General features: G+C 48.0%; 7 non-coding genes across 7 annotated transcripts; all 7 read right to left on the reverse strand.

Annotated features, from left to right (window-relative positions):
• Nucleotides 1-1,939: 1,939 nt before the first annotated feature.
• On the reverse strand, nucleotides 1,940-2,102 carry LOC135045884 (U1 spliceosomal RNA). The gene has a single exon (XR_010238280.1). It is a non-coding gene; the product is annotated as a U1 spliceosomal RNA (small nuclear RNA).
• A 152-nt stretch (nucleotides 2,103-2,254) lies between these two features.
• Nucleotides 2,255-2,418, reverse strand: LOC135045870 (U1 spliceosomal RNA). The gene has a single exon (XR_010238266.1). It is a non-coding gene; the product is annotated as a U1 spliceosomal RNA (small nuclear RNA).
• Nucleotides 2,419-3,089: 671 nt separating this feature from the next.
• On the reverse strand, nucleotides 3,090-3,252 carry LOC135045878 (U1 spliceosomal RNA). Its single transcript, XR_010238275.1, has one exon. It is a non-coding gene; the product is annotated as a U1 spliceosomal RNA (small nuclear RNA).
• A 152-nt stretch (nucleotides 3,253-3,404) lies between these two features.
• LOC135045876 (U1 spliceosomal RNA) lies at nucleotides 3,405-3,568 on the reverse strand. Its single transcript, XR_010238273.1, has one exon. It is a non-coding gene; the product is annotated as a U1 spliceosomal RNA (small nuclear RNA).
• A 670-nt stretch (nucleotides 3,569-4,238) lies between these two features.
• Nucleotides 4,239-4,401, reverse strand: LOC135045877 (U1 spliceosomal RNA). The gene has a single exon (XR_010238274.1). It is a non-coding gene; the product is annotated as a U1 spliceosomal RNA (small nuclear RNA).
• Nucleotides 4,402-4,553: 152 nt separating this feature from the next.
• On the reverse strand, nucleotides 4,554-4,717 carry LOC135045873 (U1 spliceosomal RNA). The gene has a single exon (XR_010238269.1). It is a non-coding gene; the product is annotated as a U1 spliceosomal RNA (small nuclear RNA).
• A 671-nt stretch (nucleotides 4,718-5,388) lies between these two features.
• Nucleotides 5,389-5,551, reverse strand: LOC135045885 (U1 spliceosomal RNA). The gene has a single exon (XR_010238281.1). It is a non-coding gene; the product is annotated as a U1 spliceosomal RNA (small nuclear RNA).
• Nucleotides 5,552-27,463: the final 21,912 nt, after the last annotated feature.

Below are 27,463 nucleotides of genomic sequence, written 5' to 3' on the forward strand. Positions count from 1 at the left end.
AGTAATAGGTGAAAAACCATCCTTACAAAGGTGTTAATCAGAGACTTGGCTTTGTGGACACTTTTCAGAGAACAAATTTGTTAGCATAAAAATAAAGCCAGAAAATGAAGAGCTGTTTATTCACTCAATTGGATTTTTCTGCCAGCATATTTTTTTTCTCTGCAACCTACTGCTAAATTGTGCTTCCTAGCTGTTTTTATAAAATCACTGAATCAAATCTAACTCTGATTACATCAGGGAAGGCCAGGTACCCACACCATAACAGGGGGTTTGAAATTTTGACTTGTCTACTTAAATATCACCAAAATCTGATCACAAGGTCAATTACATCCCTGGATGGGATTGAACCACCAACCTTTTGGTTAATAGCCGAACACACTAACCGATTGCGCCACAGAGACACTTTGCAAAAAGTACATACTGACAAAGGCTAATAAGCATTCATCTAGAACGTTTCCTAGAAAAACTTTAAAAAGTCAATAATCTGGAGAGTTTTTGTAAGATGTTTCTTCCATCAACCAACGAAGAAACACATTGGTACTTTCCCACGATGAGTGAGTGCTTCAGGATCTCTTGCACTTACATGTGCAGCAGAGTACTGCAATGGAAGCATGCTGGGCCGATAACCCAGAGGTAGGCAGATTGAAACTATCCTCTGCTATATGCATTTTTTTTTAATTAAAGTAATCCAATATTGGGATTGATATTTTGGCTCTTTTATTTTTACTTAAAGTACAATAACTTTTACCATTTTAATTTGTTTAATAGTATATTGACAGTCTTGTTTTCTTTCAAAAATCCACTTAATTTTCTTTACCCTATTATTAAAATGGTAATTGACAAAAACAAACTACATTGTCACCAGAAGAGCAATACAAAATGTACAAGTGATATATTAAAATCATCTTTCCAGCTTGAATTTCAATGATGCATTGGGGCAACGATTTTGTGAGAAACATCTTCACCCTTAAATAAAGATTTTCTTAATTCCTTACCTGTGTGCTAATTAGATATCACCTTGTTTTAACATTAAACAGACTTCCACATGAGAAAGCAGCAAGGATGCAGTGGCGTTAATGTTTCCTGGTGTCAACCTGTATTATTTCAGTAGATATTGAAATGACGATGCATCTTGCTGCCTTTCCAATGAAGCAAGTTTAATTTAGTAATAGGTGAAAAACCATCCCTACAAAGGTGTTAATCAGAGACTTGGCTTTGTGGACACTTTTCAGAGAAAAAATTTGTTAGCACAAAAATAAAGCAAGAAAATGAAGAGCTGTTTAATCACTCAATTGGATTTTTTTGCCAGCATATTTCTTTTTCTCTGCAACCCACTGCTAAATTGTGCTTCCTAGCTGTTTTTTTTATAAAATCACTTAATCAAATCTAACTCTGATTACATCAGAGAAGGCCAGGTACCCTACACCACAAGAGGGGGTTTGAAATTTTGACTTGTCTACTTAAAGATCACCAAAATCTGATAACAAGGTAAATTACGTCCCTGGGTGGGATTGAACCACCAACCTTTTGGATAATAACCGAACACGCTAACTGATTGCGCCACAGAGACACTTTGCAAACGTACATTCTGACAAACGCTAATAAGCATTCATCTAGAACGTTTCCTAGAAAAACTTTAAAAAGTCAATAATCTGGAGAGTTTTTGTAAGATGTTTCTTCCATCAATCAACGAAGAACATTCAAGCTGATTTCTTGCAGCAGCTGGGCACTGTAACAGCTCCAGAGCTGCTCTGTAAGGGAACTAAAAGGGTGTGGGCCCTGCAGCACTACCTGTAGTTCGCATTGTGCGTTGGAAGGCACAAAGTAAGCAGACGGGAGAAGTCAGGATAGTGCGCAAGGGCATAGAAGGGAGCGGCTCAAGAAAAGAGAAGTGGAAACAGACAGCAAACTAGGCTGGAGAGAGACCTGAGACAAAGAGATCTGAATTATACGAGAGCCGACCAGGGGAAACACAAATTATGCAGTCGAGTTTCCCACATTTGGGGAAATAGCTGGAGCAGCACACACAGAGTGCAATGGGTGAGCCTTGCCCTGGGAGAAGCACCTTCATGATCATAGTATCTCACCTGGCAGGTAAGTAGGAGTTGGGCAAGAGCTGAGGAGGGTCGCTGCTCGGGCACCCCCCTGTCAAGTGAAGGAGATCCAACTGAGGCAGCACAAGAGAACTCTCGAAAGAAGAACAAGGCTAGAGGAAGATCTGAGACACAGAAATCTGGCTTTTACCAGAGCTGACCAGAGGAAAGCACAAACACAGTCCCCCACTACCACAAATTATGCAGTCGAGTTTCCCACATTTGGGGAAATCACAGGGGTCAGCATACCCAGAATGCAATGAATGAACCTCACCCTGGGAGAACAATCTTCATGACCATGGTATCTCCTATGCAAAATAAGTATGATTTGGGATAGGGCTGGGGAGGGCCGCTGCTCAGGCACATCTCTGTCAAGTAAAGGAGATTCAACTGAGGCAGCACAAGGGAACTCTCATCTGGGGACAACAACTGCAGGGAGAACACATATTTTCAGATGAACATGGGAGGGCAGAAGGCTGCCTAATACTGAAGCACCCCCAAACAACAAACCAAATGCAACAACTAGTACAAGCATTCCTGGGGGAAGGCCTGCAGCAGATGGATTTGCATATGGTGATGTCATCCAAGCAGTGGGTCAAAGTTGGCTTCAACCCTCGTCTGCATATGAAAAGAGAAAAGGGGCGTGCAGGGCATGGCGGCCTTTTGCGGCGCTTGGATGACCCCTAGTTCGCATTAAACACCTCCACCCTACTTCGGTGTGGGGCTCATGTTGGCTATGCCCCAGCCCCTGAAGCATTCAAGCTGATTACTTGCAGCAGCTGGGCACTGTAATAGCTCCAGAGCTGCTCTGTAAGGCAAGTAAAAGGGTGTGGGCCCTGCAGCACTACCTGTAGTTCGCATTGTGCGTTGGAAGGCACAAAGTAAGCAGATGGGAGAAGTCAAGATAGTGCGCAAGGGCATAGAAGGGAGCGGCTCAAGAAAAGAGAAGTTGAAACAGACAGCAAACTAGGCTGGAGAGAGACCTGAGACAAAGAGATCTGAATTATACGAGAGCTGACCAGGGGAAACACAAATTATGCAGTCAAGTTTCCCACATTTGGGGAAATCGCAGGAGCAGCACACCCAGAGTGCAATGGGTGAGCCTTGCCCTGGGAGAAGCACCTTCATGATCATAATATCTCACCTGGCAGGTAAGTAGGAGTTGGGCTTGAGCTGGGGAGGGTCGATGCTCGGGCACCCCCCTGTCAATTGAAGGAGATCCAACTGAGGCAGCACAAGGGAACTCTCGAAAGAAGAACAAGGCTAGAGGAAGATCTGAGACAAATAAATCTGACTTTTACCAGAGCTGACCAGAGGAAAGCACAAACACAGTCCCCCACTACCACAAATAATGCAGTCAAGTTTCCCACATTTGGGGAAATCATAGGAGTCAGCATACCCAGAATGCAATGAATGAACCTCACCCTGGGAGAACAATCTTCATGACCATGGTATCTCCTATGCAAAATAAGTATGATTTGGGATAGAGCTGGGGAGGGCCGCTGCTCAGGCACATCTCTGTCAAGTAAAGGAGATTCAACTGAGGCAGCACAAGGGAACTCTCATCTGGGGACAACAACTGCTGGGAGAACACATATTTTCAGATGAACATGGGAGGGCAGAAGGCTGCCTAATACTGAAGCACCCCCAAACAACAAACCAAATGCAACAACTAGTACAAGCATTCCTGGGGGAAGGCCTACAGCAGATGGATTTGCATATGGTGATGTCATCCAAGCAGTGGGTCAAAGTTGGCTTCAACCCTCGTCTGCATATGAAAAGAAAAAAGGGATGTGCAGGGCATGGCGTCCTTTTGTGGCGCTTGGATGACCCCTAATTCACATTAAACATCTCCACCCTCCTTCGGTGTGGGTCTCATGTTGGCTATGCCCCAGCCCCTGAAGCATTCAAGATGATTTCTTGCAGCAGCTGGGCACTGTAACAGCTCCAGAGCTGTTCTGAAAAGCATGTAAAAGGGTGTGGGCCCTGCAGCACTACCTGTAGTATGCATTGTGCGTTGGAAGGCACAAGTAAGCAGACGGGAGAGGTCAGTATAGTGTGCAAGGGCATAGAAGGGAGCGGCTCAAGAAAAGAGAAGTGGAAACAGACAGCAAACTAGGCTGGAGAAAGACCTGAGACAAAGAGATCTGAATTATACGAGAGCCGACCAGAGGAAACACAAATTATGCAGTCAAGTTTCCCACATTTGGGGAAATCGCAGGAGCAGCACACCCAGAGTGCAATGGGTGAGCCTTGCCCTGGGAGAAGCACCTTCCTGATCATAGTATCTCACCTGGCAGGTAAGTAGGAGTTGGGCTAGAGCTGGGGAGGGTCGCTGCTCGGGCACCCCCCTGTCAAGTGAAGGAGATCCAACTGAGGCAGCACAAGGGAACTCTCGAAAGAAGAACAAGGCTAGAGGAAGATCTGAGACATAGAAATCTGATTTTTACCAGAGCTGAGCAGAGGAAAGCACAAACACAGTCCCCCACTACCACAAATAATGCAGTCGAGTTTCCCACATTTGGGGAAATCACAGGGGTCAGCATACCCAGAATGCAATGAATGAACCTCAACCTGGGAGAACAATCTTCATGACCATGGTATCTCCTATGCAAAATAAGTATGATTTGGGATAGGGCTGGGGAGGGCCGCTGCTCAGGCACATCTCTGTCAAGTAAAGGAGATTCAACTGAGGCAGCACAAGGGAACTCTCATCTGGGGACAACAACTGCAGGGAGAACACATATTTTCAGATGAACATGGGAGGGCAGAAGGCTGCCTAATACTGAAGCACCCCCAAACAACAAACCAAATGCAACAACTAGTGCAAGCATTCCTGGGGGAAGGCCTGCAGCAGATTGATTTGCATATGGTAATGCCATCCAAGCAGTGGGTCAAAGTTGGCTTCAACCCTCGTCTGCATATGAAAAGAGAAAAGGGGCATGCAGGGCATGGCGGCCTTTTGCGGCGCTTGGGTGACCCTTAGTTCGCATTAAACACCCCCACCCTCCTTCGGTGTGGGGCTCATGTTGGCAATGCCCCAGCCCCTGAAGCATTCAAGCTGATTTCTTGCAGCAGCTGGGCACTGTAACAGCTCCAGAGCTGCTCTGTGAGGCAAGTAAAAGGGTGTGGGCCCTGCAGCACTACCTGTAGTTTGCATTGTGTGTTGGAAGGCACAAAGTAAGCAGACGGGAGAAGTCAGGATAGTGCGCAAGGGCATAGAAGGGAGCGGCTCAAGAAAAGAGAAGTGGAAACAGACAGCAAACTAGGCTGGAGAGAGACCTGAGACAAAGAGATCTGAATTATACGAGAGCCGACCAGGGGAAACACAAATTATGCAGTCAAGTTTCCCACATTTGGGGAAATCACAGGGGCAGCACACCCAGAGTGCAATGGGTGAGCCTTGCCCTGGGAGAAGCACCAACATGATCATAGTATCTCACCTGGCAGGTACCAACGGCGAAACTCCGTACAACAAACCTCTGCAGGATTTCTACCCTGTCTGAGAGCGCGCAACTGACTTTCAGCGGACGCCTCTCTATCAGGGTCATCATACAAGAGCCCTAAAGACTCAAAAAAAGCGTCAATTGACAACAATGCCGGATCCTCTGCTCTTAAACCAAATGCCCAGGTCTGAGGATCCCCCTGGAGCAAAGAAATAATAAACCCGACCCGCTGAGATTCAGTACCCGAGGAAGTCGGTCTTAAACGAAAATAAAGTTTACAGGATTCTTTAAAATTAAAAAACTCTTTTCTATCACCAGAAAAACGGTCAGGCAAATGCATCTTTGGTTCAGGGACTACCCTTGGGGAAGCTCGCAAAAGATCTTCCTGCGACTTCACCCGAAGAGAAAGATCCTGAACCATCTGAGTAAGTTCTTGAATCTGGCTGACTAAGAGCTGACCAGGATTTGGCCCTAAACCTGTTGGATTCATGAGGCCGATAAACTCTCACAAAACTGAATGAGAAAAAATTAAACCCCGTTTAATTTTAAGTTTTGGTATGGCCGGTAATAATGTTATGATTCCAGCACTCTGGTCAGAGAAGATCTTATGGCAAGGACTGGAGCACTGGAACGGAATGCTGGGGAAGGGAGCAGGACAGGAAAATAGCCCCTGGCGCCCTAACTCTGTTGTCTCACCCATGTTGTCAGAAATCCCCTGCGAGACTATGGTTTCTTGAGCCCTTGGCAGCCGCGTTTGAAGGGCGGATTATGTCTGCCCAACTTCGATGCCCCCCGGTCTTAATGAGAGACAAAGGGAAACCTGAGACAGGGTGATAACAAGAGGCCCTCTAACTAAACAACCAGGCCAGGGGCTAAGCAAACTCAAAACTATAATATGTGCGGAGAAACCGCCAGGAAAAAGGACAACCAAAATATCCACTTGTCCAATTCTCCTACCCGGCACCGCCAAGTACCAGAGAGGACTTGTGGAAGCGGAACCCTCCGCAAATGCTCCAAACACAAAATATAAAAGGTAAAGCGGCTGAGCCGCAACACACGGCAGAGCCGCAACTCACGAACACCACTGGATATAAAACGGTGATCAGTCAGGACTCCAGGGAACCAAACGAACTCTTGGGATGAGATGACAACTCCCGAATACCGGACTTCTGCGGACTGGAATGACCGGATACAGCAGGACTGGAAACAGACTCTCAGCAAACAAAGGCAGCATGCAGGAAGCTATTACCGGCGTCTGTGAGAAGCCCTGGGAGTGTATTTAACAAGGAGTCCTCCAATCAGCTGCTAAAGGCTGATTAGAATAAATGCCGTGCAGCTGCCTTGCTGCACGGCCAGAGAGCAGGTGAATATCTTAATTTCCTAAAGCCTAGCAACGGGGAACGCGGTCCGCCAGTGGCGTCCCCGTTGCTAGGGTCCGTGCGGCTCAGCGCGCCCGGCGTCTAGCGTTGCTAGGGAGCCGGCGGCTGTACGTGCACGGCGTCTCTAGTTGCTAGGTGCCGGGCCGCGCAGACCATCAAGCGGACCCCGGCGCCTAACAGTATGACTCCCAAAAACAACAACCGCGTCATTGGGACCAACTGCGATTTTGGCAAGTTTAGGAGCCAACCATGTTGTTGAAGAACTGTCAGGGAGAGTGCAATGTTTTGCACCAACTGGTCCCTGGATCTCGCCTTTATCAGGAGATCATCCAAGTACGGGATAATTGTGACTCCTTGCTTGCGAAGGAGAACCATAATTTCCGCCATCACCCTGGTGAAAATCCTCGGAGCCGTGGACAGACCAAACGGCAATGTCTGAAATTGGTAATGACAATCCTGAATTGCAAACCTTAGGTAGCTTGAGGCAGTGGCTAAATGGGAACATGTAAGTAGGCATCCTTTATGTCTACCAAAACCATGAAATCTCCGTCCTCCGGACTGGAGATCACTGCCCTGAGAAATTCCATCTTGAAATTGAATTTCTTTAGGAAGAAATTGAGGGATTTCAGATTTAAGATTGGTCTGACTGAGCCGTCCGGCTTCGGGACCATGAAGAGGCTTGAATAAAAACCTTCTCCCTGCTGACTAAGGCCAATTTGAACAATCGGTGAGGGGGAACGTCTTGAAACCCCAGTTTGTACCCTTGGGACACTATTTGTAAAACCCACGAGTCCAGGTCCGAATGAATCCAGAACTGACTGAAGAGTTTTAGACGTGCCCCCACTGGTGTGGGCTCCTGCAAGAAAGCCCCAGTGTCATGCAGTGGATTTGGCAGAAGCAGAGGACAATCTCTGGTCCTGCGATCTTGAAGAGGCTACAGACCTCTTCCTTTTCCTTCCTCTACCTGCAAAGAAAGGGGAATCTAAACTTCTTGCATATCTATTGGGCCAAAATGACTGCGGTAGATAATGATGCGTCTTCATCCGTTGACAGGGAACATAGGGCAAGAAGGTTGACTTACCATTGAAATGAGGATGCATCTTGCTGCCTTTCCAATGAAGCAAGTTTAATTTAGTAATAGGTGAAAAACCATCCTTACAAAGGTGTTAATCAGAGACTTGGCTTTGTGGACACTTTTCAGAGAACAAATTTGTTAGCATAAAAATAAAGCCAGAAAATGAAGAGCTGTTTAATCACTCAATTGGATTTTTCTGCCAGCATATTTTTTTTCTCTGCAACCCACTGCTAAATTGTGCTTCCTAGCTGTTTTTATAAAATCACTGAATCAAATCTAACTCTGATTACATCAGAGAAGGCCAGGTACCCTACACCATAACAGGGGGTTTGAAATTTTGACTTGTCTACTTATTATAGTTTTGAGTTTGCTTAGCCCCTGGCCTGGTTGTTTAGTTAGAGGGCCTCTTGTTATCACCCTGTCTCAGGTTTCCCTTTGTCTCTCATTAAGACCGGGGGGGCATCGAAGTTGGGCAGACATAATCCGCCCTTCAAACGCGGCTGCCAAGGGCTCAAGAAACCATAGTCTTGCAGGGGATTTCTGACAACACGGGTGAGACAACAGAGTTAGGGCGCCAGGGGCTATTTTCCTGTCCTGCTCCCTTCCCCAGCATTCCGTTCCAGTGCTCCAGTCCTTGCCATAAGATCTTCTCTGACCAGAGTGCTGGAATCATAACATTATTACCGGCCATACCAAAACTTAAAATTAAACGGGGTTTAATTTTTTCTCATTCAGTTTTGTGAGAGTTTATCGGCCTCATGAATCCAACAGGTTTAGGGCCAAATCCTGGTCAGCTCTTAGTCAGCCAGATTCAAGAACTTACTCAGATGGTTCAGGATCTTTCTCTTCGGGTGAAGTCGCAGGAAGATCTTTTGCGAGCTTCCCCAAGGGTAGTCCCTGAACCAAAGATGCATTTGCCTGACCGTTTTTCTGGTGATAGAAAAGAGTTTTTTAATTTTAAAGAATCCTGTAAACTTTATTTTCGTTTAAGACCGACTTCCTCGGGTACTGAATCTCAGCGGGTCGGGTTTATTATTTCTTTGCTCCAGGGGGATCCTCAGACCTGGGCATTTGGTTTAAGAGCAGAGGATCCGGCATTGTTGTCAATTGACGCTTTTTTTGAGTCTTTAGGGCTCTTGTATGATGACCCTGATAGAGAGGCGTCCGCTGAAAGTCAGTTGCGCCCTCTCAGACAGGGTAGAAATCCTGCAGAGGTTTATTGTACGGAGTTTCGCCGTTGGTCGAACGACTGTGGCTGGAATGACCCAGCCCTGCGCAGTCAGTTTCGCCTCGGCTTATCAGAGTCTATAAAAGACAGTCTCCTTCAGTACCCTGCTCCTGAGACTCTCGATAAACTCATGGAGCTTTCTATTAAGATTGATCGTCGTCTCAGAGAGCGGAGGGCTGAAAAAGGAGCACCTGTAAGGACAAGTCCGTGTGTATATTCCATTCCTGAAGACGTAGAGGAGACCATGCAGATGGGTCTCTCCCGGCTGTCTCCTGAAGAAAGAGCCAGAAGGCAAAATTCTGGTCTTTGTCTGTACTGTGGGGGTAAGGGACATTTTGCTCGTAATTGTCCGAACAAGTCGGGAAACGCTTTGACCAGGTGAATTGTGAGGGGGTTCACCTAGGTCTGCAGCTTATCTCCTCGAATAACTCCCTTTTAGTCCCAGTTAAAGTTTCCTTTGGCAGCCTCAGTTCTTTGGTGTCGGCTTTTGTTGACAGTGGAGCTGCAGGAAACTTTATGGATTTAACTTGGGCTAAGGCCTTAGGCATTCCTCAGTTACCTTTGGGTAGGTGTGTCACCATGCATGGCTTAGATGGGAGTCCGCTGTCTAATGGGATTATTTCTCTCCGTACACCCCCTGTACTACTTACAGTAGGAGCTCTACATTCCGAGAAAATCGAGTTCTTTCTTACACATTGCCCAGCAGTTCCAGTTGTTCTGGGTCACCCTTGGCTGGCCTTTCATAATCCCACCATTGATTGGCGGTCGGGGAAGATTTCACATTGGGGTACTTTTTGTGATAAGGAATGTATCACGTTTCCAGTCAGAGTAGCAGCTATCATTCCAGAACTCATTCCGGTGGAATACCAGGAGTTTGCTGATGTTTTCTCCAAAGGCAATGCGGACATTCTGCCTCCCCATCGGCCTTATGATTGTGCTATTGAGTTAATTCCTGGTGCCGCATTGCCAAAGGGAAGATTATATGCATTATCCGGGCCAGAAACTGCGGCTATGAATGATTATGTAAAGGAGAGCCTTGAGAAAGGATTTATTAGACCATCAAAATCTCCTTTAAGTGCAGGCTTCTTCTTTGTGGAGAAAAAGGATGGCTCGCTTAGACCTTGCATTGATTTTAGAGCCCTGAATAAGATCTCAGTTAAAAACACCTATCCTTTGCCGTTGATTTCTGTACTCTTTGATCAGTTACGTTCTGCTGTGATTTTTTCTAAAATTGACCTTAGAGGAGCGTACAACCTCATCCGAATTAAATCTGGAGATGAGTGGAAAACGGCCTTCAGTTCTCAGTCGGGTCACTACGAATACCTGGTGATGCCGTTCGGCCTGTCCAATGCTCCGGCAGTTTTTCAAGACCTCATTAACGATGTGCTCCGTGACTTCCTAGGGAAATTCGTGGTCGTTTACTTAGACGACATCCTGATTTTTTCTAAATCAATGGAACAACATGTTACCCAGGTGCGTCTGGTTCTTCAAAAGTTATGTGAGAATCATTTATATGCCAAGCTGGAGAAGTGTGAGTTTCATGTCACGGAAGTATCTTTTTTAGGGTACATAATTTTCCATGGAACCAAAGAAACTCCAGGCCATCCTTAGTTGGGCGCAACCCACCAATTTAAAAGCAATTAAGCGTTTTTTAGGGTTTGCGAATTATTATAGGAGGTTTATTCATTCTTTTTCTGACCTGGTTGCTCCCATTGTAGCTCTGACAAAGAAAGGAGCGGATCCTACCAACTGGTCGCGTGAAGCTGAGTTGTCCTTCCGGGCCTTGAAACAAGCCTTTGTCTCGGCTCCAGTCCTCTGACATCCTAATCCGGAATTGCCCTTTGTGGTGGAGGTTGATGCCTCGGAGGTTGGAGTGGGGGCTATCCTTTCTCAAAAGGATCCGGAGTCTCTGGAGTTACATCCTTGTGCCTTTATGTCCAGGAAATTCTCCTCCGCTGAATCCAACTATGACGTTGGTAATCGGGAGTTACTGGCGGTAAAATGGGCTTTCGAGGAGTGGAGGCATTGGCTGGAGGGAGCAAAACATACTATTTCGGTATTGACTGACCATAAGAACCTGCAATAGATTGAATCGGCTAAGCGGCTTAATGCCCGGCAGGCACGTTGGGCATTATTTTTTACGCGTTTCAAATTTATAATCACTTTCAGGCCTGGTTCCAAGAATACTAAGGCTGATGCCCTGTCACATAGCTTTCTTCCGGTTCACAATAACAATCCTGTTACCCCCATACTTCCATCTTCGGTCATCTGGGCGGGCCTCACACAAGATTTATTTACCCAGTTAAAACAGCTCCAACACCAAGCTCCTAGAATTACTCCTGCTGGTCGTCTTTACGTCCCTGAGTTTTTGAGAGTTACTGTTTTAACGGAATTCCATGATAACAAAGTTTCAGGGCATCCAGGAGTCTCTAAGACATTGGAGTTAGTCTCTCGCTCAGTATGGTGGCCTGGTCTTTCTAAAGACGTCAAGGAATTTGTTTATTCAAGTCAGGTTTGTGCACAGCATAAGGTTCCCCGTTCCTTGCCCATCGGGCAACTTATGCCCGTAAATGTTCCTCTCCGGCCGTGGTCTCATATTTCCATGGATTTTGTGGTTGACCTTCCCCTTTCAGCCGGATTCCGAGTCATATGGGTGGTAGTGGACCGTTTTAGTAAAATGGCTCATTTTATTGCTCTTCCCCGATTGCCTTCTGCCCAAGGGTTGGCAGTTTTGTTTCTCCGCCATGTATTCAGGCTTCATGGGTTGCCTACTGATATTGTTTCTGATCGGGGTCCACAATTCATCGCACAATTCTGGAAATGTTTTTGTGCCTCATTGAAGATGAAATTGTCGTTAACATCCGGTTACCACCCACAATCCAACGGGCAAACCGAACGAGTTAACCAATCATTGAAACAATATTTGCGCTTGTATTCAGCCAAACTCCAGAATGATTGGTCCGAGTTTCTTCCGTTGGCTGAATTTGCTTACAATAATTCTTGTCATTCCTCCACTAAAGAGTCTCCATTCTTTTCAGTTTTTGGTTTTCACCCCAGAGCTAATTCTTTTTTTCATCATTCCTCAGTCTCCTCGCTTACCTTAACCTCCCATCTCAGAGCCATTTGGAAAAAGGTGCACCTTGCTCTCAGAAAAGCGGCCTTTCGAGAGAAGAAATTTTCTGACAGGCTCCGACGTCCTTGCACTTTTAAGGTGGGAGATAGGGTGTGGTTGTCGACTCGCAACATCAGGCTTCGACAATCCTCAGCTAGACTGGGACCCAAATTTATTGGGCCATTTCTTATTATTAAAAGAGTCAACCCAGTTGCCTTTCGGTTACATTTACCAAGATCTCTCAGGATTGGAAATACGTTTCATTGTTCCCTGTTGAAACAATACGTTTCTTCCAGTAGATTTCCTCGGAAGATCTCTCAGGGTAGATCTCCAGTGGATGTACAGGGACAACAGGAGTTCTTGGTAGAGAAGGTTCTCGATTCCAAATTGTCCCGGGATCGGCTGTATTTTCTGGTTCACTGGAAAGGCTATGGTCCGGAGGAAAGGTCTTGGGTCCTGGATAAGGATCTTCATGCCCCGAGGCTCAAGAGGGCATTTTTCCGGGAATTTCCTCAGAAACCTGGCTTTAGGGGTTCCTTGACCCCTCCTCAAGGGGGGGGGTACTGTTAGGCGCCGGGGTCCGCTTGATGGTCTGCGCGGCCCGGCGCCTAGCAACTAGAGATGCCATGCACGTACAGCCGCCGGCTCCCTAGCAATGCCAGACGCCGGGCGCGCTGAGCCGCACGGACCCTAGCAACGGGGACGCCACTGGTGGACCGCGTTCCCCGTTGCTAGGCTTTAGGAAATTAAGATATTCACCTGCTCTCTGGCCGTGCAGCAAGGCAGCTGCACGGCATTTATTCTAATCAGCCTTTAGCAGCTGATTGGAGGACTCCTTGTTAAATACACTCCCAGGGCTTCTCACAGATGCCGGTAATAGCTTCCTGCATGCTGCCTTTGTTTGCTGAGAGTCTGTTTCCAGTCCTGCTGTATCCGGTCATTCCAGTCCGCAGAAGTCCGGTATTCGGGAGTTGTCATCTCATCCCAAGAGGTCGTTTGGTTCCCTGGAGTCCTGACTGATCACCGTTTTATATCCAGTGGTGTTCGTGAGTTGCGGCTCTGCCGTGTGTTGCGGCTCAGCCGCTTTACCTTTTATATTTTGTGTTTGGAGCATTTGCGGAGGGTTCCGCTTCCACAAGTCCTCTCTGGTACTCGGCGGTGCCGGGTAGGAGAATTGGACAAGTGGATATTTTGGTTGTCCTTTTTCCTGGCGGTTTCTCAGCACATATTATAGTTTTGAGTTTGCTTAGCCCCTGGCCTGGTTGTTTAGTTAGAGGGCCTCTTGTTATCACCCTGTCTCGGGTTTCCCTTTGTCTCTCATTAAGACCGGGGGGCATCGAAGTTGGGCAGACATAATCCGCCCTTCAAACGCGGTTGCCAAGGGCTCAAGAAACCATAGTCTCGCAGGGGATTTCTGACAACACGGGTGAGACAACAGAGTTAGGGCGCCAAGGGCTATTTTCCTGTCCTGCTCCCTTCCCCAGCATTCCGTTCCAGTGCTCCGGTCCTTGCCATAAGATCTTCTCTGACCAGAGTGCTGGAATCATAACACATACTGGACACAGAAGAGGTTTTCTTCCACTGGAAAGGCTATGGAGATCCAGAGTCTGGTCAAACAAATTCTGAAACCAGCAAGAGTGTTAATCCATCAATGCATTCAGTTGCTGGGGAAGATGGTTGTGGCCTACGAGACCATTCAGTTTGGCAGGTTCCATGCCAGAGTGTTCCAGTGGGACCTGTTGGACAATTGGTCCGGATCCCACCTACACATGCACCGGAGGATAATCCTGTCTTCCAAGACCAGAATCTCACTCCATTGGTGGCTGCACAGTTCTCACCTCCTAGAGGGGCGATGGTTCGGGATCCAGGACTGGATCCTAGGGACCACAGATGCAACCCTCCGAGGCTGGGGAGCAGTCACACAGGGGGAAAACGTCCAAGGAAGATGGTCAAGTCAGGAAAGTTGTCTCCACATAAATGTTCTGGAGTTAAGGGCCATTTAATAACTGCAGACACAGTACACACTGGGACGGGTGCCCAGCATCCTCAACAGACTAAGAGAAAAGGATTTACCGGTAGGTATTAAAATCCTAGTTTCTCTAACGTCCTAGAGGATGCTGGGGACTCCGTAAGGACCATGGGGATAGACGGGCTCCACAGAGTTCATGATCTTCACTGAGGTAGCGCACAGCACTGCAGCTGTGCGCCATTGCTCCCATACACCTCACATACTCCGGTCACTGTAAGGGTGCAGGGCGCAGGGGGGGCGCCCTGGGCAGCAATATAAACCTCTTTTTGGCAAAAATATAACATATATACAGCTGGGCACTGTATATATGTATGAGCCCCCACCAATTTTACAGTTTAAGCGGGACAGAAGCCCGCCGCCGAGGGGGCGGGGCTTCTCCCTCAGCACTCACCAGCGCCATTTTTTCTCCACAGCACCGCTGAGAGGAAGCTCCCCGGACTCTCCCCTGCTTATACCACGGTAGAGAAGAGGGTTGAAAAGAGAGGGGGGGCACATAATTCGGCGCAAATTACATACAGCAGCGCTACTGGACAAACATTAAGTTACTGTGTTATTCCTGGGTTATATAGCGCTGGGGAGTGTGCTGGCATACTCTCTCTCTGTCTCTCCAAAGGGCCTTGTGGGGAAAATGTCTTCAGAAAAAGTATTCCCTGTGTGTGTGGTGTGTCGGTACTCGTGTGTCGACATGTCTGAGGAAGAAGGCTATATTAGAGAGGAGCGGGAGCAAATGAATGTGGTGTCTCCGCTGACACCTGATTGGATGGATATGTGGAATGTTTTAAATGCTAGTGTAAACTCATTGTACAAAAGATTAGACAAGGCTGAAGCTTTGGGACAGTCAGGGACTCAACCCATGCCTGATCCTATGTTGCAGGGACTGTCAGGGTCTCATAAGCGCCCACTATCCCAGATTGTTGACACAGATACCGACACGGATTCTGACTCCAGTGTCGATTACGATGATGCAAAGTTACAGCCAAAATTGGCAAAATCCATTCGATATATGATTATGGCAATAAAAGATGTTTTGCACATCACAGAGGAACCCCCTGTCCCTGACAAGAGGGTACATATGTACAAGGGAAAGAAGCCTGAGGTAACCTTTGAGGGGGTCACACGAGCTGAACGAGTTATGTGAAAAAGCTTGGGAATCTCCAGATAAAAGACTGCAGATTTCCAAAAGGATTCTTATGGCGTATCCTTTTCCATCAACGGATAGGTTACGATGGAAATCCTCCCGTAGGATGGACAAAGCATTAACACGCACAGCTACAGTTGGAAAATCAAATTTTTTACCTTATGTTCCCTCACAGCATAAGAAAGCTCCGCATTATCAAATGCAGTCCTTTCGGTCACAAAGAAACAAGAAAGTGCGAGGTGCGTCCTTTCTTGCCAGAGGTAGGGGCAGAGGAATAAAGCTGCACAACACAGCTAGTTCCCAGGAACAGAAGTCCTCCCCGGCCTCTACAAAATCTACCTCATGACGCTGGGGCTCCACTGGCAGAGTCCGGCCCATGTGATGTCATGCAGCTGCTCTGGCCACGCCTCCTGTTTCTCCGTTGCCGACCCCATTTTGAAACCGTGCCCCCGCACCGCTCCATCTCCGACTTGGAAATGGAGTGTCGTTGACCCCCCTCCCCCCCCCTTCACCGATTCACAGGCAGAGGTGATCGCATTATCTGCGGGGTGCCGCAGAAAATGCAGGCGGATGCGTATGCTCTTAGCAGTTTTTGCAGTTGGATTGCGATCCAACCTGAATTAGGCCCCATTACCTATCACAATGCACTGCGGGTAGTACAAAATGGGGTTAATATAGGAGAAAAAACCCCAGAGCTGTGCTCCTTAACTGTCCCTGGTGGCTAGTGGAGCGGCTGCCCAGTAATCAGTGTCCACGCCAGTGCGCACACGGCCCGCCCCCATCAGCGGCCTCGTGATCCCGGAGGGCGGTGTGTGTGTGACTGACCTTAGGAAGAAACCGGAGCCTCCGCTGCAGTGACCCAGCAACCGGGGCACGGGAGTATACTGCGCCACTGGGAGTGATGGAGCTGCAGTAAAGAGGTCTATTAGACCTAGCCTGCTGCAGCCCTTGTAGATTCTTATAAAAAAAGTTCTTCTTTTCTTGCCAAAATTAATAGCTAAGAATAGGCTGCCTGAGGCAGCCCCCTGTTAAGTGGCCTGCTACTGAAGGCACCAACTACAAACTGAGCTCCCTGTTCATGGAAGCGAGGTTATAGAGGAGGGGGCGCTGAGCATCTTGGGAACAGTCAAAAGCTTTGAGCCTGTTGGTGCCTCAGATCAAGATCCTACTCTGGTGTACATATACAATGTGAATCCTTGTGGAGTCCAGTGTACCCCACAGAAGAAATGAATGCGTCACACCCATTGGCAGCAACATTAGAATAGCTGCTGATGGGCACAATTGAGAAAGGAAGGGGGGAAAACATTTGAATCCAGCACATATATGTAATTTGAATATGTAATTTGTACCTTCCTACTTTAAAATGTAATGGATGAACCTCACCCTGTGAGAACTATCTTCATGATCAAGAGATCTCATATGCAAGATAAGTATGTGTTGGGATAGGGCTGTGGAGGGCGGCTGCTCGGGCACACCCCTGTCAAGTTAAGGAGATTCAACTGAGGAAGCACAAGGGAACTCTCATCTGGGAACAACAACTGCAGGGAGAACACATTTTCAGACGAATGTGGGAGGGCAGAAGGCTGCCTAATACTGAAGCACCCCCAAACAACAAACCAAATGCAACAACTACTGCAAGCATTCCTGGGGGAAGGCCTGCAGCAGATGGATTTGCATATAGTGATGTCATCCAAGCAGTGGGCATAGTTGGCTGCAACCCTCGTCTGCATATGAAAAGAGAAAAGGGTCACGCAGGGCATGGCGGCCTTTGTGGGGTTGCGCTTGGATGACCCCTAAATCGCTTTATACACCCCCACCCCCCATCAGTGTGGGCTCATGTTGGCCATGCCCCAGCCCCTGAAGCATTCAAGCTGATTTCTTGCAGCAGCTGGACCCAGAAACAGCTCCAGAGTTGCTCTACAAGACAAGTAAAAGGGTGTGAGCCCTGCAGCACCACCTGTAGTTTGCATACACACATATATAGGACAGCATCTCTTATATGCCCCAAGGTCAATAAAATAGTATCCTTATCTAGGGTATCCATCCCCTCAGATAAGGTATCCGTCCATGCCGCTACAGCACTACACACCCAGGCCGACGCAATTGCCGGTCTGAGTAAGGTACCTGAATGTGTATAAATGGACTTCAGGGTAATCTCCTGTTTGCGGTCAGCAGACTCTTTGAGGGTAGCCGTATACTGGGACGGGAGGGCTACCTTCTTGGATAAGCGTGTTAATGCTTTGTCCACCCTAGGGTAGGATTCCCATCGTAACCTATCCATTGATGGGAAAGGATACGCCATAAGAATCCTTTTAGAAATCTGCAGTCTTTTATCTGGAGATTCCCAAGCTTTTTCACATAACTCGTTCAGCTCATGTGACCCCCTCAAAGGTTACCTCAGGCTTTTTCACCTTGTAGGGTAGGTGTGTCACCATGCATGGCTTAGATGGGAGTCCGCTGTCTAATGGGATTATTTCTCTCCGTACACCCCCTGTACTACTTACAGTAGGAGCTCTACATTCCGAGAAAATCGAGTTCTTTCTTACACATTGCCCAGCAGTTCCAGTTGTTCTGGGTCACCCTTGGCTGGCCTTTCATAATCCCACCATTGATTGGCGGTCGGGGAAGATTTCACATTGGGGTACTTTTTGTGATAAGGAATGTATCACGTTTCCAGTCAGAGTAGCAGCTATCATTCCAGAACTCATTCCGGTGGAATACCAGGAGTTTGCTGATGTTTTCTCCAAAGGCAATGCGGACATTCTGCCTCCCCATCGGCCTTATGATTGTGCTATTGAGTTAATTCCTGGTGCCGCATTGCCAAAGGGAAGATTATATGCATTATCCGGGCCAGAAACTGCGGCTATGAATGATTATGTAAAGGAGAGCCTTGAGAAAGGATTTATTAGACCATCAAAATCTCCTTTAAGTGCAGGCTTCTTCTTTGTGGAGAAAAAGGATGGCTCGCTTAGACCTTGCATTGATTTTAGAGCCCTGAATAAGATCTCAGTTAAAAACACCTATCCTTTGCCGTTGATTTCTGTACTCTTTGATCAGTTACGTTCTGCTGTGATTTTTTCTAAAATTGACCTTAGAGGAGCGTACAACCTCATCCGAATTAAATCTGGAGATGAGTGGAAAACGGCCTTCAGTACTCAGTCGGGTCACTACGAATACCTGGTGATGCCGTTCGGCCTGTCCAATGCTCCGGCAGTTTTTCAAGACCTCATTAACGATGTGCTCCGTGACTTCCTAGGGAAATTCGTGGTCGTTTACTTAGACGACATCCTGATTTTTTCTAAATCAATGGAACAACATGTTACCCAGGTGCGTCTGGTTCTTCAAAAGTTATGTGAGAATCATTTATATGCCAAGCTGGAGAAGTGTGAGTTTCATGTCACGGAAGTATCTTTTTTAGGGTACATAATTTTCCATGGAACCAAAGAAACTCCAGGCCATCCTTAGTTGGGCGCAACCCACCAATTTAAAAGCAATTAAGCGTTTTTTAGGGTTTGCGAATTATTATAGGAGGTTCATTCATTCTTTTTCTGACCTGGTTGCTCCCATTGTAGCTCTGACAAAGAAAGGAGCGGATCCTACCAACTGGTCGCGTGAAGCTGAGTTGTCCTTCCGGGCCTTGAAACAAGCCTTTGTCTCGGCTCCAGTCCTCTGACATCCTAATCCGGAATTGCCCTTTGTGGTGGAGGTTGATGCCTCGGAGGTTGGAGTGGGGGCTATCCTTTCTCAAAAGGATCCGGAGTCTCTGGAGTTACATCCTTGTGCCTTTATGTCCAGGAAATTCTCCTCCGCTGAATCCAACTATGACGTTGGTAATCGGGAGTTACTGGCGGTAAAATGGGCTTTCGAGGAGTGGAGGCATTGGCTGGAGGGAGCAAAACATACTATTTCGGTATTGACTGACCATAAGAACCTGCAATAGATTGAATCGGCTAAGCGGCTTAATGCCCGGCAGGCACGTTGGGCATTATTTTTTACGCGTTTCAAATTTATAATCACTTTCAGGCCTGGTTCCAAGAATACTAAGGCTGATGCCCTGTCACATAGCTTTCTTCCGGTTCACAATAACAATCCTGTTACCCCCATACTTCCATCTTCGGTCATCTGGGCGGGCCTCACACAAGATTTATTTACCCAGTTAAAACAGCTTCAACACCAAGCTCCTAGAATTACTCCTGCTGGTCGTCTTTACGTCCCTGAGTTTTTGAGAGTTACTGTTTTAACGGAATTCCATGATAACAAAGTTTCAGGGCATCCAGGAGTCTCTAAGACATTGGAGTTAGTCTCTCGCTCAGTATGGTGGCCTGGTCTTTCTAAAGACGTCAAGGAATTTGTTTATTCAAGTCAGGTTTGTGCACAGCATAAGGTTCCCCGTTCCTTGCCCATCGGGCAACTTATGCCCGTAAATGTTCCTCTCCGGCCGTGGTCTCATATTTCCATGGATTTTGTGGTTGACCTTCCCCTTTCAGCCGGATTCCGAGTCATATGGGTGGTAGTGGACCGTTTTAGTAAAATGGCTCATTTTATTGCTCTTCCCCGATTGCCTTCTGCCCAAGGGTTGGCAGTTTTGTTTCTCCGCCATGTATTCAGGCTTCATGGGTTGCCTACTGATATTGTTTCTGATCGGGGTCCACAATTCATCGCACAATTCTGGAAATGTTTTTGTGCCTCATTGAAGATGAAATTGTCGTTAACATCCGGTTACCACCCACAATCCAACGGGCAAACCGAACGAGTTAACCAATCATTGAAACAATATTTGCGCTTGTATTCAGCCAAACTCCAGAATGATTGGTCCGAGTTTCTTCCGTTGGCTGAATTTGCTTACAATAATTCTTGTCATTCCTCCACTAAAGAGTCTCCATTCTTTTCAGTTTTTGGTTTTCACCCCAGATCTAATTCTTTTTTTCATCATTCCTCAGTCTCCTCGCTTACCTTAACCTCCCATCTCAGAGCCATTTGGAAAAAGGTGCACCTTGCTCTCAGAAAAGCGGCCTTTCGAGAGAAGAAATTTTCTGACAGGCTCCGACGTCCTTGCACTTTTAAGGTGGGAGATAGGGTGTGGTTGTCGACTCGCAACATCAGGCTTCGACAATCCTCAGCTAGACTGGGACCCAAATTTATTGGGCCATTTCTTATTATTAAAAGAGTCAACCCAGTTGCCTTTCGGTTACGTTTACCAAGATCTCTCAGGATTGGAAATACGTTTCATTGTTCCCTGTTGAAACAATACGTTTCTTCCAGTAGATTTCCTCGGAAGATCTCTCAGGGTAGATCTCCAGTGGATGTACAGGGACAACAGGAGTTCTTGGTAGAGAAGGTTCTCGATTCCAAATTGTCCCGGGATCGGCTGTATTTTCTGGTTCACTGGAAAGGCTATGGTCCGGAGGAAAGGTCTTGGGTCCTGGATAAGGATCTTCATGCCCCGAGGCTCAAGAGGGCATTTTTTCGGGAATTTCCTCAGAAACCTGGCTTTAGGGGTTCCTTGACCCCTCCTCAAGGGGGGGGTACTGTTAGGCGCCGGGGTCCGCTTGATGGTCTGCGCGGCCCGCCTATCAACTAGAGATGCCATGCACGTACAGCCGCCGGCTCCCTAGCAATGCTAGACGCCGGGCGCGCTGAGCCGCACGGACCCTAGCAACGGGGACGCCACTGGTGGACCGCGTTCCCCGTTGCTAGGCTTTAGGAAATTAAGATATTCACCTGCTCTCTGGCCGTGCAGCAAGGCAGCTGCACGGCATTTATTCTAATCAGCCTTTAGCAGCTGATTGGAGGACTCCTTGTTAAATACACTCCCAGGGCTTCTCACAGATGCCGGTAATAGCTTCCTGCATGCTGCCTTTGTTTGCTGAGAGTCTGTTTCCAGTCCTGCTGTATCCGGTCATTCCAGTCCGCAGAAGTCCGGTATTCGGGAGTTGTCATCTCATCCCAAGAGGTCGTTTGGTTCCCTGGAGTCCTGACTGATCACCGTTTTATATCCAGTGGTGTTCGTGAGTTGCGGCTCTGCCGTGTGTTGCGGCTCAGCCGCTTTACCTTTTATATTTTGTGTTTGGAGCATTTGCGGAGGGTTCCGCTTCCACAAGTCCTCTCTGGTACTCGGCGGTGCCGGGTAGGAGAATTGGACAAGTGGATATTTTGGTTGTCCTTTTTCCTGGCGGTTTCTCAGCACATATTATAGTTTTGAGTTTGCTTAGCCCCTGGCCTGGTTGTTTAGTTAGAGGGCCTCTTGTTATCACCCTGTCTCGGGTTTCCCTTTGTCTCTCATTAAGACCGGGGGGCATCGAAGTTGGGCAGACATAATCCGCCCTTCAAACGCGGCTGCCAAGGGCTCAAGAAACCATAGTCTCGCAGGGGATTTCTGACAACACGGGTGAGACAACAGAGTTAGGGCGCCAAGGGCTATTTTCCTGTCCTGCTCCCTTCCCCAGCATTCCGTTCCAGTGCTCCGGTCCTTGCCATAAGATCTTCTCTGACCAGAGTGCTGGAATCATAACACATACTGGACACAGAAGAGGTTTTCTTCCACTGGAAAGGCTATGGAGATCCAGAGTCTGGTCAAACAAATTCTGAAACCAGCAAGAGTGTTAATCCATCAATGCATTCAGTTGCTGGGGAAGATGGTTGTGGCCTACGAGACCATTCAGTTTGGCAGGTTCCATGCCAGAGTGTTCCAGTGGGACCTGTTGGACAATTGGTCCGGATCCCACCTACACATGCACCGGAGGATAATCCTGTCTTCCAAGACCAGAATCTCACTCCATTGGTGGCTGCACAGTTCTCACCTCCTAGAGGGGCGATGGTTCGGGATCCAGGACTGGATCCTAGGGACCACAGATGCAACCCTCCGAGGCTGGGGAGCAGTCACACAGGGGGAAAACGTCCAAGGAAGATGGTCAAGTCAGGAAAGTTGTCTCCACATAAATGTTCTGGAGTTAAGGGCCATTTAATAACTGCAGACACAGTACACACTGGGACGGGTGCCCAGCATCCTCAACAGACTAAGAGAAAAGGATTTACCGGTAGGTATTAAAATCCTAGTTTCTCTAACGTCCTAGAGGATGCTGGGGACTCCGTAAGGACCATGGGGATAGACGGGCTCCACAGAGTTCATGATCTTCACTGAGGTAGCGCACAGCACTACAGCTGTGCGCCATTGCTCCCATACACCTCACATACTCCGGTCACTGTAAGGGTGCAGGGCGCAGGGGGGGCGCCCTGGGCAGCAATATAAACCTCTTTTTGGCAAAAATATAACATATATACAGCTGGGCACTGTATATATGTATGAGCCCCCACCAATTTTACAGTTTAAGCGGGACAGAAGCCCGCCGCCGAGGGGGCGGGGCTTCTCCCTCAGCACTCACCAGCGCCATTTTTTCTCCGCAGCACCGCTGAGAGGAAGCTCCCCGGACTCTCCCCTGCTTATACCACGGTAGAGAAGAGGGTTGAAAAGAGAGGGGGGGCACATAATTCGGCGCAAATTACATACAGCAGCGCTACTGGACAAACATTAAGTTACTGTGTTATTCCTGGGTTATATAGCGCTGGGGAGTGTGCTGGCATACTCTCTCTCTGTCTCTCCAAAGGGCCTTGTGGGGAAAATGTCTTCAGAAAAAGTATTCCCTGTGTGTGTGGTGTGTCGGTACACGTGTGTCGACATGTCTGAGGAAGAAGGCTATATTAGAGAGGAGCGGGAGCAAATGAATGTGGTGTCTCCGCTGACACCTGATTGGATGGATATGTGGAATGTTTTAAATGCTAGTGTAAACTCATTGTACAAAAGATTAGACAAGGCTGAAGCTTTGGGACAGTCAGGGACTCAACCCATGCCTGATCCTATGTTGCAGGGACTGTCAGGGTCTCATAAGCGCCCACTATCCCAGATTGTTGACACAGATACCGACACGGATTCTGACTCCAGTGTCGATTACGATGATGCAAAGTTACAGCCAAAATTGGCAAAATCCATTCGATATATGATTATGGCAATAAAAGATGTTTTGCACATCACAGAGGAACCCCCTGTCCCTGACAAGAGGGTACATATGTACAAGGGAAAGAAGCCTGAGGTAACCTTTGAGGGGGTCACACGAGCTGAACGAGTTATGTGAAAAAGCTTGGGAATCTCCAGATAAAAGACTGCAGATTTCCAAAAGGATTCTTATGGCGTATCCTTTTCCATCAACGGATAGGTTACGATGGAAATCCTCCCATAGGATGGACAAAGCATTAACACGCACAGCTACAGTTGGAAAATCAAATTTTTTACCTTATGTTCCCTCACAGCATAAGAAAGCTCCGCATTATCAAATGCAGTCCTTTTGGTCACAAAGAAACAAGAAAGTGCGAGGTGCGTCCTTTCTTGCCAGAGGTAGGGGCAGAGGAATAAAGCTGCACAACACAGCTAGTTCCCAGGAACAGAAGTCCTCCCCGGCCTCTACAAAATCTACCTCATGACGCTGGGGCTCCACTGGCAGAGTCCGGCCCATGTGATGTCATGCAGCTGCTCTGGCCACGCCTCCTGTTTCTCCGTTGCCGACCCCATTTTGAAACCGTGCCCCCGCACCGCTCCATCTCCGACTTGGAAATGGAGTGTTGTTGACCCCCCTCCCCCCCCCTTCACCGATTCACAGGCAGAGGTGATCGCATTATCTGCGGGGTGCCGCAGAAAATGCAGGCGGATGCGTATGCTCTTAGCAGTTTTTGCAGTTGGATTGCGATCCAACCTGAATTAGGCCCCATTACCTATCACAATGCACTGCGGGTAGTACAAAATGGGGTTAATATAGGAGAAAAAACCCCAGAGCTGTGCTCCTTAACTGTCCCTGGTGGCTAGTGGAGCGGCTGCCCAGTAATCAGTGTCCACGCCAGTGCGCACACGGCCCTCCCCCATCAGCGGCCTCGTGATCCCGGAGGGCGGTGTGTGTGTGACTGACCTTAGGAAGAAACCGGAGCCTCCGCTGCAGTGACCCAGCAACCGGGGCACGGGAGTATACTGCGCCACTGGGAGTGATGGAGCTGCAGTAAAGAGGTCTATTAGACCTAGCCTGCTGCAGCCCTTGTAGATTCTTATAAAAAAAGTTCTTCTTTTCTTGCCAAAATTAATAGCTAAGAATAGGCTGCCTGAGGCAGCCCCCTGTTAAGTGGCCTGCTACTGAAGGCACCAACTACAAACTGAGCTCCCTGTTCATGGAAGCGAGGTTATAGAGGAGGGGGCGCTGAGCATCTTGGGAACAGTCAAAAGCTTTGAGCCTGTTGGTGCCTCAGATCAAGATCCTACTCTGGTGTACATATACAATGTGAATCCTTGTGGAGTCCAGTGTACCCCACAGAAGAAATGAATGCGTCACACCCATTGGCAGCAACATTAGAATAGCTGCTGATGGGCACAATTGAGAAAGGAAGGGGGGAAAACATTTGAATCCAGCACATATATGTAATTTGAATATGTAATTTGTACCTTCCTACTTTAAAATGTAATGGATGAACCTCACCCTGTGAGAACTATCTTCATGATCAAGAGATCTCATATGCAAGATAAGTATGTGTTGGGATAGGGCTGTGGAGGGCGGCTGCTCGGGCACACCCCTGTCAAGTTAAGGAGATTCAACTGAGGAAGCACAAGGGAACTCTCATCTGGGAACAACAACTGCAGGGAGAACACATTTTCAGACGAATGTGGGAGGGCAGAAGGCTGCCTAATACTGAAGCACCCCCAAACAACAAACCAAATGCAACAACTACTGCAAGCATTCCTGGGGGAAGGCCTGCAGCAGATGGATTTGCATATAGTGATGTCATCCAAGCAGTGGGCATAGTTGGCTGCAACCCTCGTCTGCATATGAAAAGAGAAAAGGGTCACGCAGGGCATGGCGGCCTTTGTGGGGTTGCGCTTGGATGACCCCTAAATCGCTTTATACACCCCCACCCCCCATCAGTGTGGGCTCATGTTGGCCATGCCCCAGCCCCTGAAGCATTCAAGCTGATTTCTTGCAGCAGCTGGACCCAGAAACAGCTCCAGAGTTGCTCTACAAGACAAGTAAAAGGGTGTGAGCCCTGCAGCACCACCTGTAGTTTGCATACACACATATATAGGACAGCATCTCTTATATGCCCCAGGGTCAATAAAATAGTATCCTTATCTAGGGTATCCATCCCCTCAGATAAGGTATCCGTCCATGCCGCTACAGCACTACACACCCAGGCCGACGCAATTGCCGGTCTGAGTAAGGTACCTGAATGTGTATAAATGGACTTCAGGGTAATCTCCTGTTTGCGGTCAGCAGACTCTTTGAGGGTAGCCGTATACTGGGACGGGAGGGCTACCTTCTTGGATAAGCGTGTTAATGCTTTGTCCACCCTAGGGGAGGATTCCCATCGTAACCTATCCGTTGATGGGAAAGGATACGCCATAAGAATCCTTTTGGAAATCTGCAGTCTTTTATCTGGAGATTCCCAAGCTTTTTCACATAACTCGTTCAGCTCATGTGACCCCCTCAAAGGTTACCTCAGGCTTTTTCACCTTGTACATATGTACCCTCTTGTCAGGGACAGGGGGTTCCTCTCTGATGTGCAAAACATCTTTTATTGCCATAATCATATATCGAATGGATTTTGCCAATTTTGGCTGTAACTTTGCATCATCGTAATCGACACTGGAGTCAGAATCCGTGTCTGTATCTGTGTCAACAATCTGGGATAGTGGGCGCTTATGAGACCCTGACAGTCCCTGCAACATAGGATCAGGCATGGGTTGAGACCCTGACTGTCCCAAAGCTTCAGCCTTGTCTAATCTTTTGTGCAATGAGTTTACACTAGCATTTAAAACATTCCACATATCCATCCAATCAGCTGTCGGCGGAGACACCACATTCATTTGCTCCTGCTCCTCTCTAATATAGCCTTCTTCCTCAGACATGTCGACACACGTGTACCGACACACCACACACACAGGGAATGCTTTTTCTGAAGACAGTTTCCCCACAAGGCCCTTTGGAGAGACAGAGAGAGAGTATGCCAGCACACACCCCAGCGCTATATAACCCAGGAATACACAGTAACTTAATGTTTGCCCAGTAGTACTGCAGCATGTAATTTGCGCCAAATTATGTGCCCCCCCCCCCCTCTTTTCAACTCTCTTGTCTACTGTGGTATAAGCAGGGGAGAGTCCGGGGAGCTTCCTCTCAGCGGTGCTGTGAAGAAAAAATGGCGCTGGTGAGTGCTGAGGGAGAAGCCCCGCACCCTCGGCGGCAGGCTTCTGTCCCGCTTAAACTGTAAAATTGGCGGGGGCTCATACATATATACAGTGCCCCGCTGTATATGTGTTATATTTTTGCCAAAAAGAGGTTTATATTGCTGCCCAGGGTGCCCCCCCACCCCCCTGCGCCCTGCACCCTTACAGTGACCGGAGTGTGTGAGGTGTATGGGATCAATGGCGCACAGCTGCAGTGCTGTGCGTTACTTCAGTGAAGATTATGAAGTCTTCTGCCGCCTCTGAAGTCTTCTTTTCTTCTCATACTCACCCGGCTTCTATCTTCCGGCTCTGCAAGGGGGATGGAGGCGCGGCTCTGGGACGGACGGCGAGGGTGAGATCCTGCGTACCAATCCCTCTGGAGCTAATGGTGTCCAGTAGCCTAAGAAGCAGGACCTTGCAACTCAGAGAGTAGGGCTGCTTCTCTCCCCTCAGTCCCTCGATGAGGGAGTCTGTTGCCAGCAGTGCTCCCTGAAAATTAAAAACCTAACAAAATACTTTCTGTCAGAAAGCTCAGGAGAGCTCCTGAAAAGCACCCAGTCTCCACTGGGCACAGTATCAAACTGAGGTCTGGAGGAGGGGCATAGAGGGAGGAGCCAGTGCACACCCAGAACTAAAGTCTTTCTTAAAGTACCCATGTCTCCTGCGGAGCCTATCTATCCCCATGGTCCTTACGGAGTCCCCAGCATCCTCT

The sequence above is a fragment of the Pseudophryne corroboree genome, unplaced genomic scaffold, assembly GCF_028390025.1.
Source record: "Pseudophryne corroboree isolate aPseCor3 unplaced genomic scaffold, aPseCor3.hap2 scaffold_913, whole genome shotgun sequence".
In the NCBI taxonomy this organism is placed as follows: Eukaryota; Metazoa; Chordata; class Amphibia; order Anura; family Myobatrachidae; genus Pseudophryne; species Pseudophryne corroboree.